The sequence below is a fragment of the Loxodonta africana genome, chromosome 12 (assembly GCF_030014295.1).
Source record: "Loxodonta africana isolate mLoxAfr1 chromosome 12, mLoxAfr1.hap2, whole genome shotgun sequence".
Classification (NCBI taxonomy): Eukaryota; Metazoa; Chordata; class Mammalia; order Proboscidea; family Elephantidae; genus Loxodonta; species Loxodonta africana.
The window spans coordinates 34,318,514-34,336,821 of record NC_087353.1 but is presented as its reverse complement, the minus strand read 5'-3'; positions in this window follow the sequence as shown (position 1 = coordinate 34,336,821).

The window sequence follows — 18,308 nt, the reverse complement described above, 5'->3', positions numbered from 1 at the left end:
AAAAACCAAACCCAGGGTCTTATTGTAAAAGTGGCTGAATTACAATGCCAACTCAACTGCCAACCTCAAGAGGTGTCTGAAATTAAAGTGTGGGCATTGATTGGAAAGAAATGGAATCCTGAACCTTGGGATGGGGACATATGAGTGAATAATCAAGAAGCTGGAGACACTGAGTCCCTAAATTCTGTTGAATCACTCCTGCCAACAGAATCAGTCCTGTCACTCCCATCTGAAGAGATTACTCCATGTTTGTCTGCTAAACCACCCTGCCCAGTAAAACCACTAGCCCCTCCATTCCCATTTAATGAGACTAGCCCAGCAACCTCTAAAGAGCCCTCATCTAAGTCATTGCCTGGGCATTACCTGAGGCAGATGCTTTACAAGACTATGCGCAGTGTTCTCAAAATGCTTCCCCACTACGAATTGTGGCTTCTAGACCTAAAACTATATGTAAGTCCTGTGGGCCCCAAAAAATGAAGAGCAAAGTGTGCCTCAGAAGGAGGTGTGCTACACTCCAAAAGAACTGTTGACTTTTCTAATATGTACAAACACAAACCTGGGGAATATGTGTGGGAATGGCTATTAAGGGTGTGGGATAATGGTGCAAGGAACATAAAGATGGATCAGTCTGAGTTTATTGATATAGGTCCACTACCACAGATTCTTGTTTCAATGTTTCAGTTCAAGAAGTTAGGAAAGGATCTAATGGTTTATTTGGTTGGGTTGCTGAAGCATGGGTTACATGATGGCCTACACTAAATCAAGTTGAAGTACCAGACCTGCCTTTGTATACTGTAGAAGAAGGTATCCAAAGGCTTATGGAAATTGGCATGCTAGAGTAGATTTATCAGGTTAGACCCACAAGCCCACACATGCAGGGCCCAGAGGACACACCTTTTACCACAACTGTGAAGAACAAATTTGTGAAAGGAGCTCCAGCATCCTTGAAGACTGCTATGATTGCTCTTTTATGTAAATAAGATTTGACAGTGGGGACTGTCCTAACTGAATTATGACACCTAACTACAATAGATCCAACTGGACCCCATGGTATTGGGGGCCATGTGACTGCACTCAATCAAAAAAGACAAGGTGGGGGTGGTTACAGTGATGGACAGTGGGGTCAAAGCAGTAATCAGAATAGTCTGACTCCCATGGACTTACAGCGTTGGCCACTTAGTCATGGTGTCCCTAGGAGTGAAATAGATAGGAAATCTACAAAATATTTACTTGATCTGTAGAGACGGATGAATTCTAGGACAGGTGAGCAGCAGTCTAACTTGAATCGCCAGAATAGAGAGTCATGGTTCCTCAATCAACTCCCAGATTTGAGTAAGTTTAAAGACCCACAGCCCCTTGAATGAAGGGGAGGCCAGGTCCCCTTGGGGAAGGACTCCAACACACTGCCAAAAACTTATACTGCTAATCTTTCTCCCAGCCTTCCCCAAAGAGATCTAAAGCCTTTTACGAGAGTGACTGTTCATTGGGGAAAAGAAAATAATCAGAATTTGGGGGGATTACTGGATACTGGCTCTGAACTGACACTAATTCCAAGAGACCCAAAATGTCACTGTGACCCACCAGTCAAAGAGGAGGCATATGGAGATCAGGTTATTAATGGAGTCTTAGGTCATGTCTGTCTCACAGTAGGTCCACTGAGTTCCTGAGCCCATCCTATAGTGATTTCTCCAGTTCCAGAAGGCATAATTGGAACAGATGTACTCAGAAATTAGCAGAACCCCCACAGTGAATCCCTGACAAATGAAGTAAGGGCTATTATGGTAGGAAAAGTCAAGTGGAAGCCATTAGAACTGCTCCTACCTGGGAAAACAGTAAACAAAAAGCAATACCACATTCCTGGAGGGATTGCAGAGATTACTGCTACCATCAAGGACTTGAAGGACACGGGGTGGTGATTCCCACCACATCTCCATTCAAACTTGCCTGTTTAACCTGAGCAAAAAAACAGATGGATCTTGTAGAATGACAGTAGATTATTGAAAACTTAACCAGGTTGTGACTTCAATTGCAGCTGCTGTTCCAGATACTGTTTCATTGCTAGAGCAAATTAACACATCTCCTGGTACGTGGTATACAGCCATTGACCTGGTTAATGCCTTTTCTCCCTAGCTGTTTTGAAGTACCATCAGAAGCAATTTGCCTTCAGCTTGCAAGGCCAGCAATACATCTTCAGCTGCCTACCTCAGAGCTATGTTAACTCTCCAGTCGTATGTCATAATTTAATCTGCAGAGACCTTGATCAACTTTTTCTTCCACAAGAGGTCACACTGGATCATTACACTGATGACATTATACTGAATGGACTTAGTAAGGAAGAAGTGTCAATGACTCTGGACTTATTGGTAAAACATTTGTATGCTAGAGAGTGGGAAATTAATTCCACAAAAATTCAGGCACCTTCCACCTCTGTGAAATTTCTAGGGCCAATGGTGTGGGGCATGTTGAGATATTCCTTCTAAAGTGAAGGATAAGTTATTACATCTGGCTCCTCCCACAAATAAAAAGGAGACTCAATGCCTAGTGGGCTTCTTTGGATTTTGGAGGCAACATATTCCTCATTTGGATGTGCTCCTGTGGCCTATTTGGCAAGTGACTTGAAAAGCTGCTAGTTTTGAGTGGGGCCCAGAACAAGAGAAGGCTCAGCAACAGGTTCAGGATGCTGTGCAAGCTTCTCTGCCACTAGGGCTATATGATGCAGCTGATCCAATGGTGCTTGAAGTGTCAGTTGCAGATAGAGATGCTGTCTGGAGTCTTTGCCAGACCCCTCTTGGGGAATCACAGTGCAGACCCTTAGGATTTTGGAGCAAATCCCTGCCATCCTCTGCAGATAACTACTCTCCTTTCGAGAAACAGCTTTTAGCTTGTTACTGGGCCTTAGCAGAGACTGAACACTTAACCATGGTTCACCAAGTCACCATACGGCCTGAGCTGCCTATCATGAACTGAGTGCTGTCTGACCCACAAAGTCATAAAGTTGGACATGCACAGCAGCACTCCATCATCAAGTGGAAGTGGAATATACGAGATTGGGCCAGAGAAGGACCTGAAGGCACAAGTAAGTTGCATGAGGAAGTGGCCCAAATGCCCATGGTCTCTACTCCTGTCACATTACCTTCCACCTCCCAGTCTGCACCTATGGCCTCATGGAGAGTTCCTTACGATCAGTTGACTGAAGAAGAGAAAACTCACGCCTGGTTTACAGATGGTTCTGGATGATATGAAGGCACCACTCAAAAGTTGAAGGCGGCAGCTCCCTGAAGGACAGTGGTGAAGGGAAATCCCCCCAATGGGTAGAATTTCGAGCAGTGCACCTGCTCGTTCACTTTGCTTAGAAGGAGAAATGGCCAGATGTGAGACTGTATACTGATTCACGGGCTGTGGCCAGTGGTTTGGCTGGATGGTCAGGGACTTGGAGGGAACATGATTGCAAAATTAGACACAAGGATTTATGAGGAAAAGGTATGTGGATAGACCTCTCTGAATGGGCCAAAGAAGTGAAGATATTCATGTCTCATGTGAATACTCACCAACAGATGACCTCAGCAGAGGAGGATTTTAACAAGCAAGTGGATGGGATGACGCATTCTGTAGAAACCACTCATTCTGTTTCCCTAGCTGCTCCTGTCATTGCTCCATGGGCTCGTGGCCACAGGGATGGAGATTGTGCATGGCCTGGCAACACAGACTTCCACTCACCAAGACTGACTTGGCTACAACCACTGCTGAGTGCCCAATCTGCCAGTAACAGAGACCAACACTGAGCCCCTGATATGGCACCATCCCTCAAGGTGATCAGCCAGCAACCTGGTGGCAAATTGATTACATTGGACCGCTTCCACCAGGGAAAGGGCAACATTTTGTTCTTACTGGGATAGACACTTACTCTGGATATGGATTTGCCTTCCCTGCCTGCAATGCTTCTGCCAAAACTGCCATCCATGGACTTACAGAATGTCTTATCCACTGTCATGATATCCCACACAGCATTGCCTCAGATTAAGGGACTCACTTTGAAGCAAATGAAGTGTGCCAATGGGTTCATGATCATGGAATTCACTGGTCTTAACCATGTTCCGCATCGTCCTGAAGCAGCTCTCCTGATAGAAAAATAGATAGTGGTCTTCTAAAGACACAATTATGGTGCCAATTAGGTGGCAATACCTTGCAAGGATGGGGCAGTGTTCTCCAGGAGGCTGTATATGCTCTAATCCAGCTTCCAAGATATGGTGCTGTTCCTCCTATAGCCAGGATTCATGGATCCAGGAATCAAGGTATGGAAATGGGAGTGGCACCACTCGCTATTACCCCTAGTGATCCACTCACAAAACTTTTGCTTCCTGTGCCCACGACCTTATGATTTGCAGATATAGATGTCTTAGTTCCAAAGGGAAGAATGCTCCCACCTGGAGACACACAACTGATTCTACTGAACTGGAGACCAGAGTGGAAACTGCCCACTTTGGGCTCCTTATGTCTCCGGATCAACAGGCAAAGAAGGGAGTTACCATACTGGCTGGTGTGATTGATCCTGATTACCAAGAGGAAATTGGATTGCAAGTCATAGCAGCCCTATATGACAGAGTAGAACTGCCCCATAGGGTTTCCTGGGCTGTAATCTTTACAGGTGCAGATAGCCAGGTCTTTTCTCCCGAGGAGCGGCTAGGTTTGAACCTCTACCTTTCCACTGTGGTTAACAGCCCAGGGCTTAGCCATAGACCTACTGAATCAAATCTGCATTTTAAAAAGATCTCCAAGTCATTCATACGCACATTAAAGTTTGAGAAGCGCTGGTCTATATAATCTCAGTGCCTTTGCACAAGTTGATCCTTAACCTGGAATACCCTTTTCCTTGCTCCCCACCAGTGTCATGCGAACACTTACAATATGCCAGACACTGTAATTAGAATTGACGATACAAAAGTAAATTAAATTTTGTGCCTAAACTAAAGATGATCATAGTGTATTCATAAGAGGGTCATGAAAAAAAAAAAAAGCTTTTTTTTAAGTTGAACCTTAACGAAGTAACCAAGGTTAACATCACCAATGAAAAGTCACATTAATATCATGTATTCCCTAATAGGTTGGATAAAAGGGCACTTCACCTCTGTGTTGTTCTTCCCCCAAATTTATAATCCCAGTCTCATCATGAGAAAACATCAGACAAACCCAAGTTGAGAGACAGTTTACAAAATAACTGACCAGTACTCTTTAAAAGTGTCAAGGTCTTGAAAAACAAGGAAAGACTGAGAAACTCACAGATTGTAGGAAACTAAGGAGATATGATAACTAAATGTGACATGGTATCCTGGATTGGCTCCTGGAACAAAAAAGGGACTTTTGTGGAAAAAAACTGATGAAATCTGAATAAAGCCTTTTTTTTTTTATCATATCAGTGTTAATTTCTTAGTTTTGGTAATATATCATAGTTACATAAAATCTTAACATTGGGACAAGGCGGGTGAAGGATATATGAGAACTCTCTACTATCTTTTCAACTCTTTTGTCAATATAAATTTTTTTTTTTTTTTTTTTTAAAAGAGGAAATTGGATTGGCATTGCATAATATAGGTAAACAAGGGTATGCCTGGAATGCAGGAGATCCCTTAGGGCTTCTCTTAGTCTTACCATGCCCTGTGATTAAAGTCAATAGAAAACTACAGCAACTCAATTCCGACATGACAACTAATGGTTCAGACACTTCAGGAATGAAGGTTTGGGTCACCCAACCGGGCAAAGAACCAGGACCAACTAAGGTGCTTGTTGAGGGCACAGGGAATACAGAACGGGTAGTAGAAGTAGGTAGTTCTAAATACCATGTAGGACCACTTGACTAGTTGCAGAAATGAGGACTGTAATTGTTTTGAGTATTTCTGCTTTGTATTTGTGTTTTTTTGTATTTGTTAGGTGCAAGTATGATTTTACAGTTGTCTTTATTCAGAGATTATGTATGGTTTGATAAGATGTGTACAGGTGCCAAGTTGACAAGGGGTGGACTATGATGGTTAAGGTTGTGTGTCAATTTGGCTGGGTCATGATTCTCAGTGGTTTGACAGTCATATGATGTTGTGATTACTTCCATGATGAGATTTGATATTATGTGGTCACCTCCACGACGGGATCTGCTATGAGTAGCCAATCAGTTGAAAGGGAGGTCCCTTGGGTGTGTGGCCTGCATTGAATATAAGTGGATATTCTGGCAAGGCTTGTGGTCTCTTAGTCATTCTGGATCCTACAGCTGGCTCCTGTTCATCTGACTTCTGGTACTTGGGAATTGAGCTGGCTTACCTGCAGTCTTGCTTGCTGATCTTTGGGATTCATCAATCTTCATAGCCTGTGAGCTAGAACCCTGCTTTCTGACCTGCCAGTAATGGGTTCACCAGCCCCTGTGGCTACACACATCAGAAGTCTCTGTCCTGACCCCCGTACTTGAGACATTCCAGCCTCTACAACCGTGGGAGTCATTTCTTTGAAATAACTCTCTCTATTTTTTAGATATATATCTGCCCTTTACTGGTCTTGCTTCTCTAGAGAACCCAGCCTAAGACACTACCCATGAGTATGATATAGTTCTCCAGTTATTTAGGTCTTTTTCAAGATTGTTTAATGAGGTTTAAAGTTTTTTAAAGGTCTTTCATATCTCCTTTTAGATTTACTCCTAAGTACTTTATCATTTTGTTGCTATTATACATGTTATCTTTTTAAAGTTGTGTTTTTCCATAAATTTATTTTATTAATGACAAAGGCAATACATGCTTATTGTAATCATTTAAAATAGTACAGAAAATAAAATTCATGTGCATAATCCATTCTCCCCCAGGAAATTACCACATTAAGGGTTTGATAAGTATCCCTCCAATTTTCTTTCCTATTCACATACATACTAACATATGTACTACTGGTAGTAGTAGTGCTAAAATGAAAAAATACATGCAGAGTGCTTAACACATAATAACCATTCAATTAATCCAAGTATTAAGAGTAAGATAAAAAAAATGGGATTTGAGCCCTTTATTTCTGGGATATAGAAATACAGTGGTTTTGCAAATTGATCTTAGCACTGATTGCACTGATAAATTCTCTCTTATTATTTCTAATAATTTATTTGCTCCTTCTGAGCTATGTTCAGATATGACTTGATGACTAACGGGACTTGGTACTGAAAGGCTGAAGTTGTCTAAGATATTTCTAAGATTTCTGGATTGACTGATTCAATAAATAGCAACTCCTTTAAAGGTGGATTCTGACAAGAGTTGCCATTCCAGGATGCTTTTGTAAAATGCCTTTATTCTTTGTGCTTTAGTTTCCTCATCTGTAATAAAACCAATTGCCCTCAAGTTGGCTCCAACTCATGGAGACTCATTGTGTACAGAGTAGGGTTTTCAAGGCTGTGACCTTTCAGAAGAAGATCACCAGGCCTTTCTTCCAAGGTGTCTCTGGGTGGATTCCAAACACCAACCTTTCAGTTTTGGTCAAGCACTTAATCGTTTGCACTACTTGGGGACTCCCTCTGTAATGCCCATTGCAATCAAGTCTATTCTGACTCATGACAACTCTATGTGTTACAGAGTGTAACTGTTCCACAAGGTTTTCTTGGCTGTAATCTTTATGGAAGTGGTTCTCCAGGCTTTTGTTTTGTAGATTTACCACGTGGGTTTGAACCACCAAACTTTTGGTTAGCAGCCAATCACAAACTGCTTGCACCAACCAGACAACTGTAATATTTAAACCCTTTGCCATTGAGTTGATTCGTACTCATAGCAACCCTATAGGACAGAATAGAACTGCCCCATAGGGTTTCCAAGGAGCAGCTGGTGGATTCAAACTGCCAACCTTTTTGTTAGTGCCCAGCTCTTAACCACTGAGACACTAGGGCTCTAGCTACTGTAACTGTAACAGCAGATAATAATTGTGTCTACCACATGGATTTACAATTCTCCTTTGAGTGGGTCGGCTCCTTCTTTATAGCCCTTTAATTATCATCGGAGTGCCTAAACTTTAAATTTATTAAGCATCACATAGTGCCAAGTACAGCACAACCTCTTTATCAAACAGAGCATCTGAGTTCCAAAGGCATCCTAGGTTTCTTTATGAGCAGAGACCTAAGGGATTGCTAAGGCAACTCAGAAGCTCCTCCTTCCCACCTCCCCCCACCCCCACCCCACACACACCCCACACAGTTTGTGATCCAGGCCTTGCATTTTCTCAGGGAAGATCCTTAGGCCTAAAACTCATGATTGCCACTGGCTTTCACTCCCATTACTGGCTGCTTCCATGCCAAGACCTTTTCAGAAAACTTAATTCTTATGCCAGGTCTGAAAGTTGATTCTGAAGACAATTAGAACTCATAGTGAATGCATTTCTTGAATCAACTTCCTGCAGAATGAGTGCTCCAGCGCAGCAGCAGGTGTCTGTGCCATTCCTATTTTGCAGCAGGAGCCTCTGAAATTTTCTGACTCTATGTTTTACATTCTAATGGTTTTAACTATGGCACCTGGAAAGAAAAGACGCTAGAGCAAGCAGGTGACATAGGTGAAATTCTTTACCTTTATCTGCTGGAGACCTTTCCAAACTGGCAACAAAGGACTTATTCTCCAGAGAGAGCTCTCTGCCGGTGAGTGGGGTAGAAATCAACCAGTTAAGCCCTGTGGTTGAGAGAGAGCAGTCTCAGTCATGAAGATGTTTTCTTGTGATGCCCCAAAACACCTCACCCTGTCTAGATAGGATGTAGACAGACCATCGCAGCTTCCCTTTCTCTGTGTTGCCTAGTTGGTATATAAACACTTTCCATTTATGTAATAATTTCATTCTTTGGAAAGTTCTTTCACTTCTATTTTTTCTGTTCTCAAAACAAGCAGGCAGAATAAGTCGCATTCCATTTTTTAAAGGAGATAAAACCAAAGCACATAGAGTTTGATGGCCCATCCAAATGTCCACATCTAGTTAAACAGTAAAAGTGCTAGACCCCATTAACCCCTTTCCTTCATTCAGTGGTATTCTTACTGTAAAATGCCGCCTCTCTGTCTACTGATTGATTTGGATGACAAACCCCAGTCCCTGGATGAGTGGTAAGGACCAAAAAGCGAAATACTGAGAGCCATGTGGCCAGCCCTGACTAAGCCAAGCACAGCAGATGCTGTTTTTCCTGGAGGCATTTACAGTGGCATTAAGGAGACAAGATTTCACATCTGGAGCCGCCAGAGAATCATACATAACCATAAAAACAACATAATTGTTAATTGTGGGGTGCCAGCCCACAGGAACTGTAGGACTTTCAGACAATGAAAGACAGTGATGAAAGATGTCTGAAAATGCTTCAAGTGGATTATGAAAGATGGGAAACACTTGGAAAGTCAAGAGGCAAAGTGGGAAAGCAGAGGACAGCAAAATGTGCATCAGGAAAGTCATCTTCCGATGACAGATTGGTGTCTGCATTGCTGCTTCTCCCAGAGTTTTATCCTCAGGCATTCCATGAGGCTAGGGGAAAGAGTCTGTGAGAGCCTTCCTCCTCATAGGACACTCACTCTATTAGGCAGTCTCTGAGCACTGCTCTGTGATTGACACGCTGCGAGGTGAAGCAAGCCTCAGCAGGTAGTGAGGGCTCTAGGGGTCACACTATGAAAATAGCTGGCCTTGTTGGCCTAGCTCACTGTCTGTTGGCTTGTATCCTGCCCAGCCAGCCAGCCTGACAGTTTAAAGTGAATCTCTATCTCCTTCAAATATGTAATATAAATACTTCTATAAAAGTTAGTCTGGAGTGGAAAATTGTCTTTTCATCTTATATCTTGTCTTTAAAATCATTACTTAGAACAGCCATGAGTTGAGGTCTCAAAATACCAGTCTAAGCATTTTTTTTCTCTCTTAAATGATGCCTTTAAGATGGCTGGGCTTTGAACCTGTTCATACCAAGATACCCAAGTGACTCTTATTGATCCCTTAAGAATCACCTAGGGATTTTGTTAAAATATAGATTCTGACCCGATACATCTGGGGATGGAAAGGCAAATTCTCAGCAGGGGGTCAAACTGGAATGTACTGGTTTGAAGCCCTAAAGTAAACATTCATAAGGATTGTTTGAGGCAAGGATACTTCAGCCATCAACAGCATGTTTGAACCTCCTTGCTCCTAGATAGTGCCCAACTAAAGCTATGGCAGGAAAGCAAAACCGAACAACTGTACAGACTGAAGTTACCTGCAGGATTAACCAGATGCCAGATTTCTCTACTTCCTTTTACAGGTGAGGATAGCTCCCCAACTCCTCACTGGCCCCCCGTTGGGCGGTCCTTCTCTTGCCTGCTCTTCTTGCCCTTTTTCCTTAACCCTTGGCTGGCCCTTCCGTAGGTCACTTGCATGGACAAAGGGACAGATGCATGCTCTCCTGTTGGCCCTGCAGCTAAAGATTCCAGAAAAAAATACAGACTAGCCATTTTTTAGATTCCAATATGACATTGCATATTCCTTTGGAACTTCTCGACATTCTAAATTGTCTGTTAAGCTGTGAGTTTTACAGAATACCTTGGGCAGCGTTTTATAAGGCACTTTGTAGGTTCTGTCATTAAAATTAATTGTTTGAGTTATCATTAAAAGAGATGCTTCTAAAACAAAAGTCTTCCTCATCATCTTTTTTTCTCCAAGTTGCTTATCATCTCTAGGCTTAGCATTTGTCTCAGAACTAGGGCTAACACTGTAGCCAATGTTTCCTTCCTCTAGCAAAGCACCTCTGTCTTTAGCACAGTATCTGATGTGCTTGACTGGCCTAGTGAGACTTTTACAGACATATTGTCCCGAGACCCTTCGAGAAGCCTGAAGCTGAATTTAAATGGGAATTTTACTGCTAAACTTTGTTTTCTCTCAGTATTATTGAGAACAAGGCACACTGTGAATTTGGACTTGGATGACTTTCAAATCTTTCCATACTAACCTATTTCAGGAACTCTTTTTGAAGTTTTTGCTTTATTTTATGCCTCTTAATCACTCTAAGAGGCCAGGTCTCTCCAGAGAGGCCACATTTCCTATGAAGCCCTAGAAACAGCTATGAACTTGAATTGAATCCTGAGTCTTTGATTAGTAGCTTAAACTTTATTTGCTTTTCTTCAAGGTCTACCTTCTCAAAAATATTCAGTTTTCAGGCTTTCCCGTGACACTCAGCAATGATGTGGCTTCTAGAACACACATTTCGGTTTAATGGCTAATCTGTGTGACCTTGGATAAGTCACTAGTTTTCTGCTAACTCAGTGTTTCATTAAGTGCTCCTTGGAGACCATCTACATCAGAGTTACCAAGGATCTTGCTAAAATACAGATTCCTGGACTATGTCACAGACCTAATGGATCATAATCTTAGACATTGGTGCTCAGACAATCTGCATTTGCTTTACAAATACTCAAGTAATTCTTACAGACAATAAAATTGGCCAGCCACCCCCTTGACATACAACGGCACTGTCACATATGGCATCTAAATGATTTGAAAGCACCGATTTCAATTGACACATAGGCAGAAGCATGGTGTTGCCATTTTGCTAAAAGCCCTTCTTCCCAGGTAAGCCTTGTCAGAACAACCTTGAAATGCCAACATGAAAAGAAAAGTGCTATTAGGCCCCATTTAGTAACCGCAAAATTACTAGGTGGTTTTATTTTATTTTTTTTCAAGCTATTGGGTACAAATTGTATTTTCTAATGTGTCAGCATTTTTCTAATTCAAGTTTCCGCTAGCAATCTGTTTTCTTGTGAATACTGAGTAAACTTCATGCCCAGCAGCTAAAATTTTTGGATGCAACAACTCATTTAGAGAATTCTCATATATTCATCAAGGAATAAAAGCATGATTTTGTAGAATTGAATTTTAGGGCTCTTACGCAACCAAAAATCATATGGACCGATTTTCTCATTTTAGAGTAAAAGCATTATTATGGCTTTTCTCTTCCCATCCCCATCTCTATCCCAATTCATCACTGCCTGTGTAATTCCATACATTCTTCAGCTCTCATGACACATTCCCTAGCCTTACTGGACCTGCTCTTCCCCTCTTCTGTGCTCCCTCAGCAATTAATTTCAACCTCTTTAAATCATGCTTTAATTATACTGGCTTCATGTACATGTTTTTTATCCCTCATGAATCATTGAAAATAGAAACTGCTACTTGTTCATCCATGTATCTTATACACAGGCCAGACTACACAGTAAGTTCTTGATAAATTTTAGTTGAAAACACTCAACTCGGGAAATGAGGGGAAAAAAAGGCATAAGACACACACACAAAAAATAGCAAAATGGAAGAAATAAGTCCTACCATATCAATAATTACTTTAAATGTAAATGGATTAAACTCTCCGATCAAAGGCAGAGATTTGAAAAATAGATAAAGAAAAAAATGATCCATGTATATATTCTTTCTACCAGAGACACAACTTGGACCCAAAGATACAAATAAGTTAAACATGAAAGGATGGGAAAAATATTCTGGTAAATAGTAACCAAAAAAGAGCTAGAGTGTTGATATTAAAATCAGACAGAATATACTTCAAGTCAAAATCTATTACAAGAGATAAAGAAGGACATATATAACCATGTTGTTGTTGTTGTTAGTTATTGTGGAGTCAGTTCTGACCATGGTAATCCCATGTGTCCAGAGTAGAAGTGCTCCATAGGGTTTTTCAATGCTGTGACTTTTCAGAGGTATATCACCAAGTCTATTTTCTGAGAAGCCCTCTGAGTAGGTTTAAATTGCCAACTTTTCATCTGGTAGCTGAACACTTAACTGTTTGAGTCACTCAGGGACTCTTATATAGGAAAAAAGGGTCAAATCATCAAGAAGATATAACAATCATAAATATACATGCACCTAATATAACTCACTCAGTGCCGTTGAGTCGATTCTGACTAATAATATATATGCCCCAAAATATATGAAGCAAACACTGACAGAACTGAAAGGAGAAACAGACAGTTCTACAATAGTAATTGGAGCCTTCAATATACCACTTTCAATAATGGATAGAATGTCTACACAGAAGACCAATATGAAAATAGAGTATTTGAACAACACAATAAAAAAAACTAGACCCGTAGAACACTCAACCCAACAACAGCAAAATAGACGTCTTTCTCTAGTGTACATGAATCATTCTCCAGGATAGACCATATGGCAGGTCACAAATCAAGTCAACTTAAAAACATTGAAATTATACAAAGTATCTTCTCAAATCACAATGGAAAAAAAACGAAGTAAATAACAGAAGGAAAACTCGAAATTACACAAATATGTGTGGAAATTAAACAACACATTACCAAACAACCAGTGGGTCAAAAAAAAGAAATCCAAAGAGATATCAGAAAATACTTAGAGATAAATGGAAATGAAATTATAACATATCAAAACTATATGGGATGCAGTGAAGGCTATGATCAGAGGGATATTTGCAGTGGTGAACACCTACATTAAAAAAGAAGCTGTATTGCAAATCAAAAGCTAACTTTACAAACTGAGGAACTACAAAATGAAGAGGAAACTAAGCCCAAATCTACCAGAAGGAAGAAAATAACAAAGATTAGAGCAGAGATAAATGAAATAGAGAATAGAAAAATGATAGAATCAAAACCCAGAAGTTGGTTCATTAAAAAGATTGATAAAATCAACAAAATTTTTTCTAGACTTAAAAGGAAAAAAAGAAATTGCAAATAACTAATATCAGAAAAAAAATTTTTTTAATATCAGAAACCACCTCGTGTCTGTCATTTTGTCGTACTGTGGTGGCTTGCATTTTGCTGTGATACTGGAAGCTTTACCATAGAGTCACCCTTGGTGGAAGGTATCAGCAGGGCTTCCAGACTAAGGTAGACTAGGAAAAAGGACCTAACAGTCTACTTCTGAAAAAATTGGCCACTGACAACTTTCTCAAGAGCAGCGGAACATAGTCTGATATAGTGATGGAAGATGAGTCCCTTAGGTTGGAAGGCACTCAAAATACGACTGGGAACGAGCTGCCTCCTCAAAGTAAAGTCAATCTTAATGACGTGGATGGAGTTAAGCTTTCAGAACCTTCATTTTCTGATGTGGTATGACTCGAAATGAAAAGAAATAGCTGCAAACATCCATCAGTAATCAGAATGTGGAATGTACAAAATATGAATCTAGGAAAATTGGAAGTCGTCAAAAATGAAGTGGAAGGCACAGAGATCGATATCCTAGTCATTAGTGAGCTGAAACGGACTGGTATTGGCCATTTTGAATCAGATAATCATATGATCTACCATGCGAGGAATGACAAATTGAAGAGGAATGGCATCTCTATCCATATGCTTACAAGGAAGACAGGTTAGTACGGCTATTATTCAAATTTAAACACAAATAGCTAAGGCCAAAGATGAAGAAATTGAATACTTTTACCACCTTCTGCAGTCTGAAATTGATGGAACATGCAATCAGGATGGATTGATAATTACTGGTGATTGGAAGGCAAAAGTTGGAAACAAAAAAGAAGGCTCAGTAGTTAGAAAATATGGCCTTGGTAACAGAAACAATGTGAGAGATCACATGATAGAAGTTTGCCAGACCAAGGGCTTCTTCACTGCAAATACCTTTTTTCAACCACATAAATGGCATCTAATCACATGGACTCACCAATGGAGTACACAGAAATCAAATCTACTACATCGGTGGAAAGAGATGATGGAAAAGCTCAATATCATCAGTCAAAACAATGTCAGGGGCCAACTGTGGAATAGACCATCAATAGCTCATATGAAAGTTCAAGCTGAAACTGAAGAAAATTAGAGCAAGTCCATAAAAGCCAAAGTACAACCTTGAGCATATCCCATCTGAATTTAGAGATCATCCCAAGAATAGACTTGACTCGTTAAACACTGATGACCGAAGATCAGGCAAGTTGTGGAATGACATTAAGAACATCATACGTGAAAAAGGCAAGAGGTCAGTAAAAAAAAAAAAGGAAAGAAAGAAATGACCAAAATGGATGTCAGAAGAGACTCTGAAACTTGCTCTTGGATGTCAAGTAGCTAAAGCAAATGGAAGGAATGATGAAGAAAGAGCTGAACAGAAGATTTCAAAGGATGACTCAAGAAGACAAAGTACTATAATGAAATGTGCAAAGACTTGGAGATAGAAAACCAAAAGGGAAGAACACGCTAAGCATTTCTCAAGCTGAAAGAATTGAAGAAAAAAATCAAGCCTGGAGTTGCAATACTGAAGGATTCTACTGGAAAAATATTAAATGAAGCAGAAAGCATCAAAACAAGATGGAAGGAATACAGAGTCACTATAGCAAAAAGAATTGGTCAACATTCAACCATTCCAGGAGGTAGCATATGATCAGGAACTGATGGTATGAAAAGAAGAAGTCCAAGCTGCACTGAAGGCATTGGCAAAAAACAAGGCTCCAGGAATTGACAGAATACCAATTGAGATGTTTCAACAAATGATGCAGTGCTGCAAGTGCTCACTCATCTATGCCAAGAAACGTGGAAGACCATTACCTGGCCAACCAACTAGAAGAAATCCATATTTTTGCCCATTTCCAAGAAAGGTGATCCAACCAAATATCATTAATATCACACACAAGTAAAATTTGGCTGAAGATCATTCAAAAGTGGCTGCAGCAGTACATCGGCAGGGAACTGCCAGAAATTCAAGCTGAATTCAGAAGAGGAAGTGGAATCAGGGATATCATTGCTGATGTCAGATGAATCATGGCTGAAAGCAGAGAATTCCAGAAAGATGTTCACCTGTGTTTTACTGACTATGCAAAGGCATTCGACTGTGTGGATCATAATAAATTATGGATAACATTGTGAAGAATGTGAATTTCAGAACACTTAATTGCGCTCATAAAGAACCTGTACATAGATCAAGAGGCAGTTTTTCTGACAGAATGAGGGGATACTGCACGGTTTAAAGTTAGGTAAGGTCTTTGTTGGGGTTGTATCCTTTTACCATACTCGTTCAATCTGTATGCTGAGCAAAGAAACTAGACTATATGAAGAAGAATGGGGCATCAGGATTGGAGGAACACTTATTAACAACCCGCAAAATGCAGATAATACAACCTTGCTTGCTGAAAATGAAGAAGACTTGAAGCACTTACTGATGATGATTAAAGACCACAGCTTTCAGTATGGATTACACCTTAACATAAGAAAACAAAACTGTAATAACAAGTAGACCAGTAAGCAACATCATGATAAATGGAGAAAAGACTGAAGTCAAGAATTTCATTTTACTTGGATCCACAATCAGTCCCCAAGGAAGCAGCAGTCAAGAAATCAAATGACGCGTTGTGTTGGACAAATATGCAGCAAAAATCCTTTTTAAACTCTTAAAAAGCAAAGATGTCACCTTGAAGACTAAAGTGCACCTGACACAAGCCATAGTATTTTCAACAGCATCATGTGCACTCGAAAGCTGGACAGTGAATAAGGAAGACTGAAGAAGAATTGAGGCCTTTGAATTATAGTGTTGGCAAAGAATATTAAATATACCATGTTCTGCCATAAGAATGAACAAATCTGCCTTGGAAGAAGTACAGCCAAAATGCTCATTCGACATAGGGTCGCTATGAGTTGGAGCTGACTTAACAGCACCTAACAACAACAACAAGTGAGACAATTTAAAATGACTATTATTCGAATTTACACGGCAATCACTAAGGCCAAAGATGAAAAAAGTGAAGATTTTTACTAATTTCTGCAGTCTGAAATTGATCAAACACACGATCAAGATGCATTGATAGTTATTGGTGTTTGGAATGCAGAAGTTGGAAAAAAGAAGGATTGGTAGTTGAAAAATATGGCCTTGGTGATAGAAACGACACTGGAGATCACGTGATAGAATTTTGCAAGACCAATAAAGTTTTCATTGAAAATACATTTTTTCAACAATATAACTGGTGATTATACTCGTGGGTCTGGTCAGATGAAATACACAGGAATCAAATCCACTACATCTGTGGAAAAAGACGATGGAAAAGCTCAATATCATCAGTCAGAATAAGGCCAGGGGCCAGCTAGGGAACAGACCATCAGTTGCTCATATGCAAGTTCAAGCTAAAGTTGAAGAAAATTAGAGCAAGTCCATGAAAGCCAGAGTACAACCTTGAGTATATTCCACCTGAATTTAGTGATCATCTCAAAATAGATTTGATGCATTGAACACTAACGACCAAAGATCAGACAAGTTGTAGAATGACATTAAGGGCATCGTACATGAAGAAAGCAAGAGGTCATTAAAAAGACAAGAAAGTGAAAAAGACCAAAACGGAAGTCAGAAGAGACTCTGAAATTTGCTCTTGAACACAGAGTAGCTAAAGAGAACAGAAGAAACATAGAAGAGCAGAACAGAGGATTTCAAAGAGCAGCTCAAGAAAACAAAGTATTACAATGAAATGTGCAAAGACCCAGAGTTAGAAAGCCAAAAAAGAAGAATATGCTTAGCATTTCACAAGCTGAAAGAAATGAAGGAAAAATTCAAGCCTCATGTTGCAATACTGAAGGGTTCTACAGGTAAAATATCAAACGATGCGGAAAGCATCAAAAAAAGATGGAAGGAATATACAGAGTCATTGTACCTAAAAGAATAAGTCGATGTTCAAATACCTCAAGAGGTAGCGTATAATCAAGAGCCGATGGTACTGAAGGAAGAGGTCCAAGCTGCACTGAAGGCACTGGTGAAAAACAAGTCTCCAGGAAATGACAGAATACCAAGTGAGATGTTTCAATAAATAGATGCAGTGCTGGAAGTGCTCACTCCTCTATGCCAAGAAATTTGGAAGGCAGCTACCTGGACAACCGACTGGAAGAGATCCATATTTGTAGCCATTCCAAAGAAAGGTGATCCAACAGAATTTGAAAATTATCAAACAATATCATTATTAAGCACAAGTAAAATTTTTGCTAAAAATCATTCAAAAGCAGTTGCAGCAATACATCGACAGGGAACTGCCAGAAATTTAAGCCAGATTCAGAAGAGGCTGTGGAACAAGGAATAACATTGCTGATGTCAGATGGATGATGGCTGACAGCATGGAATACCAGAAAGATATTTACCTGTGTTTTATTGTATATGCAAAGGCATCTGACTGTGTGGATCGTAATAAATTATGTATTAGATTGCAAAGAATGTGAATTCCAGAACACTTAATTGTGATCAGCAAGGAACCTGTACTTAGACCAAGAGGCAGTCTTTCGAACAGAGGACAGAACGAGGGAATACTGCATCGTTTAAAGTTAAGAGAGGTGGACATCAGCTTTGTATCTTTTCACCGTCCTTATTCAAAC